The sequence below is a fragment of the Silene latifolia genome, chromosome 4 (genome assembly GCF_048544455.1).
Source record: "Silene latifolia isolate original U9 population chromosome 4, ASM4854445v1, whole genome shotgun sequence".
NCBI classification, from domain to species: domain Eukaryota; kingdom Viridiplantae; phylum Streptophyta; class Magnoliopsida; order Caryophyllales; family Caryophyllaceae; genus Silene; species Silene latifolia.
Genome location: NC_133529.1, coordinates 56,044,008 through 56,048,284, shown reverse-complemented (window position 1 = coordinate 56,048,284; position 4,277 = coordinate 56,044,008). Strand labels below are relative to the sequence as shown.

The 4,277-nt window shown below is 41.6% G+C and overlaps 1 non-coding gene across 1 annotated transcript; it reads left to right on the top strand.

The window, feature by feature from the left end:
* The first annotated feature begins 3,895 nt into the window (after positions 1-3,895).
* LOC141654486 (small nucleolar RNA R71) lies at positions 3,896-4,002 on the top strand. The gene has a single exon (XR_012548045.1). It is a non-coding gene; the product is annotated as a small nucleolar RNA R71 (small nucleolar RNA).
* Positions 4,003-4,277: the final 275 nt, after the last annotated feature.

The window sequence follows — 4,277 nt, the reverse complement described above, 5'->3', positions numbered from 1 at the left end:
TCGACTCGAGATAAATAAAGTCAAGTTCGGTGAAATGGTTCATTCCCTTCCTAGCAATCAAAGTATGCCCAACAACCTTGTGCCATACTCTTATGCCCGGATGATGGACAAAAAGAGCACGACAATCATGATAAGATGTAAACTCTCTACCGGTAATAGCCTTCCATAGGGGAGCGGGATCATACTTGGTAGGTTTCTTCGTGTAGGTCGGGTCATTGCTAAGGCCAAAAACATTACCGAATTCTTCAAAAGACAATTTCCTATCAACATTCTCGAGCCGGAATTCAATGTTCCTTAGAGCCTCCACTTTGGTAACTTTCAATGAGCTTAAAAACTCTTGCATATTAAACAATATACTCAATCCCATGGACTCGAAAAAGGTCTTGGTTTGTTCTAGGACACCCAATTTTGACAAAGTCTCTTTGCATATGAATTTGGTGGGTAAAATAGATTTCTTAGCAAAGGAAACAAATTTCTCCCTATGAGAGTCGGAAGTGAAAATTACCTCCGGATAATCATCTAGTTGTTCAACAACCGGAGTAGAAGTAGTAGCTTCCATAGGAGGAATAGACTCTTGAATTTCCAACCTTGCATTTTGAACCACCAATGCCTTAGATGCTTGGAGAGCTTGTTGTCTTTTGGAAAGGTTCTTCTTTGGGGGTGCCTTATTTCCACCTTTTGTTCTTGCCATGCTCCTTTATGTAGTAACACCAAAGATAAGCTTGATTTCTTCAAATTTCAATAAGACCCAAATCGATTTAGGATAGTTGAAAGTTGCCTTGTATCCCAAAAATCGAATTAAACTTAGAAGATGTTGGTGTTTTAATCACTTGTTGTTGGTAAAGGAGTGATTTAATTTGGTTTTGAGGAAGTTTGGATTTAATTTGGGTGATTTTGGTTGAGAAATTTGATGTTGGTTGATGGAGAGGATGAGGGTTTTGAGGGTTTGGAGTTGTGTTTATATTATGAATGAGGAAATGAATCGGGAAAGAGGGGCTTTTAAGCCCGTTATAATTGAAAATCAGAGAGGGAGACGTGCGGATTGGCGTCGGGACGAGCGGATTATGCTGCAATTGGCTTCAGGGAAAAAGACACGCTGGGACGAGCGTCTTCTGAGGAAGACGAGCGTCTTTTTGGAGCAGGACGAGCGGACTGGATTGGAGACGCTCGGATTCCTTGTCACGGAGAAATCCCAAAATTTGTTAGTTATAAGACGAGCGCATTCCCAGTAAGACGAGCGTCCTGATTGAGACGAGCGGATTCTCAAGTGGGAAGCTCGGGTTCTCAGTAAGAGCAAAACCTTCTTTTTCCAGCTATCTCAGGACGAGCGGATCCTACCCAGGACGCTCGGATTCTTCCCAGGACAAGCGGATCCTTGTCGGGTCGCTCGGATTGTCCCTCTGCCACACGAATTCAGGTCCATCCGTGGGCATTTCATAACTCGTGTCATTTACTCTTCATTTCTTTTGGTCTTCATTGTGGGGGCATATGAAGGCTTGGATAGCCTAGGCAATTGCTATCCCCACACTAAGGCAAAACACTACACATCAATAAACGCATAAGTCCCTCCCTCACTTTCTCTCAAAATGATGAAAATCTTAATCAAGGCATAAATGAGATGTCAAGGGGGCATGTTCAATAGACCTTTGCGCAAGTTAAAGGATTAGAATATTTACAAGTGGTGGTTTAGGTAGGACTCTACCAAACTCTCATCCATTAATGAGATGTCAAGGGGGCATGTTCAAGGTGTTGTTGATGTTGCTCAACAACTTGAAGAAGTAGTCGAAAGCTTGTTCATTGTCATGATAAAGATCTTCAATAGACCTTTGCACTTGTTGTTCTTCATGGTGGTCTTGGGTCATAGAATTACCGATATAGGGATTGAATATCCCTTCAAACGCATCATCCCAAAGACCGCATACTTCATCTACTTGTTCCCCAATAATATCACGAGTTGATGAGAACAACTCCTCTTTCTTCTTGTCATGGCCAATGAGGCCTTCTTCTTTACTTGTCATGAGTGGTGGTGAGCTATTCAAGCTCTTATTTTTGAAACTTCCTTGTTCCTTGGACGGAGCATTTTCCACTTTCTCTTTCCATATGGGTGGTGATTCTTTACCCATAGCTTGTTCTTTGCATTGAGATGCTAACTTCTTCCTATCACTTTCTCGGCTATAATGATCAACCATGAAACATGGCTCATGTAATCGGGGAGCTCTCATTGTCTTGTCAAGATTAAAAGTGATTGTTTCATCTCCCACTTCAAGGGTGAGTTCTCCATGTTTCACATCAATCACCGCTCCCGCGGTGTGTAATAAAGGTCTTCCTAAAATGATAGGAATGTTGGAGTCTTCTTCCATATCAATAATAACAAAGTCCACCGGGATGAAGAACTTGCCAATTCTTACCGGCACATTTTCCCATACCTCTAAAGGTGTCTTCGTAGATCGATCCGCCATTTGAAGTGTGATATTAGTGCACTTGAGTTCTCCCATTCCTAGCCTCTTGCTTACGGAATATGGCATGACACTCACGCTTGCCCCAAGGTGACATAGAGCTTTGTTGATTGTGGTGTCGCCAATGGTACATGGAATAGAGAATCTTCCCGGATCCTTTAGTTTTGGAGGTGAACTTCCTTGTAGAATAGCACTACTCACCTTAGTGAAAGCAATAGTCTCAAGTTTCCGGATGGATTTCTTCTTTGTAAGAATATCTTTCATGTATTTCGCATAGGCCGGAATGTGATTGATTAATTCCGTAAATGGAATTAAGACTTCCAAGTTCTTGACAATCTCTATAAACTTCCCAAGTTGTTCATCAAACTTAGGCTTAGCTTGACGACTTCGAAATGGAAGCCGAATCACAATAGGCTCTTTCTCTTTAGCCTTCTCTTCATTCTCCTTTGAAATTTCTTGAATGGTGGGTTCTTCTTCTTTAGAGTTTTCAACAACTCTTTCCTTATCACTAGCATTCACAACATCTTCATCAACGGGCCTGTTCGGCCTTTCATACCTTGTACCACTCCTTAAATGGAAGGCACTCACCGATTCTTGTATTGGGGGATTACCTTGAGGTGGTAATTGCCCCTTTTTGTCTTTGTTAACTTGAAGATGCCAATTGAGACATTTGGGTCTCCAACATCTTTGTGTGAGCTAGGATGTTGTTGATGGTGATGTCTTTTGCTTGGCTATCCTTTTGCATTTGAGTGAAAAACTCTTGTTGGTTCTTTTGCATTTGGAGGACCGCTTTTTGAACATCAAAACCTTGGTCATTTGTTTGATTGTATGGAGATTGGTTTTGATAACTTTGGTTTTGATTGTAAAAGGGTCTTTGAGCTTGGTTTCTCATTGGAGGTGGGGTGTATGTTGTTTGAGGGGTTTGAACATTTTGGCTTTTGTATGAGAGGTTGGGATGGAATTTGGTGTTTTTATTGTAATAGTTGGAATAAGGGGTACCACTCTTGTATGCTTGGAAAGCATTCACTTGTTCACTTGTTCCCCTACATTCACTTTGGTCATGTCCCAAAGTTCCACAACTCTCACATACTCCACTTGGAATTGATGAAGATGCCACCATGGCATTCACATGTTGCTTAGGCGATTTGGAGGCTTCTTCAAGCTTAGCCATAGCCTTCTCAAACTTCAAATTAATGGTATCAATATGAGCACTAAGTTGAGCACCCAATTGAGTAATAGAGTCTACTTCATGCTTTCCTCCTCTAGTAGCCTTCCGAGGTCTACTATATTGTGAGTTATGGACCGCCATTTCCTCAATCTTATTCCATGTTTGATTATCATCAACTTCGGTAAACATAGCATTTGATCCCATATTGAGAATGTTTCGGGAGTCTTCATATAGACCATTCCAAAATTGTTGTACCAAGAACCACTCGCTAAGTCCGTGATGAGGACATGAGCGGCAAGTTCCCTTGAATCGCTCCCAAGCTTCAGACAAAGATTCTTCATCCCTTTGTTTGAACCCGGTGATTTGGGCTCTCAACATGTTGGTCTTTTCCGGAGGATAGAATTTCTTGTAGAAAGCAAGTGCCAATTTCTTCCAAGAGTCAATACCAAGAGTAGCCTTATCAAGGCTCTTTAACCATTGTTTCGCGGAACCAATCAAAGAAAAAGGAAATAAGACCCGTCGAATTTGGTCTTGAGTAACTCCGGTTTGAGAAATCGCATCGCAATATTCACAAAAAGTCTCCATATGAGAATGAGGGTCTTCACTAGGCATCCCCCCAAATTGACTTCTCTCAACTAGTAGTATAAATGCGG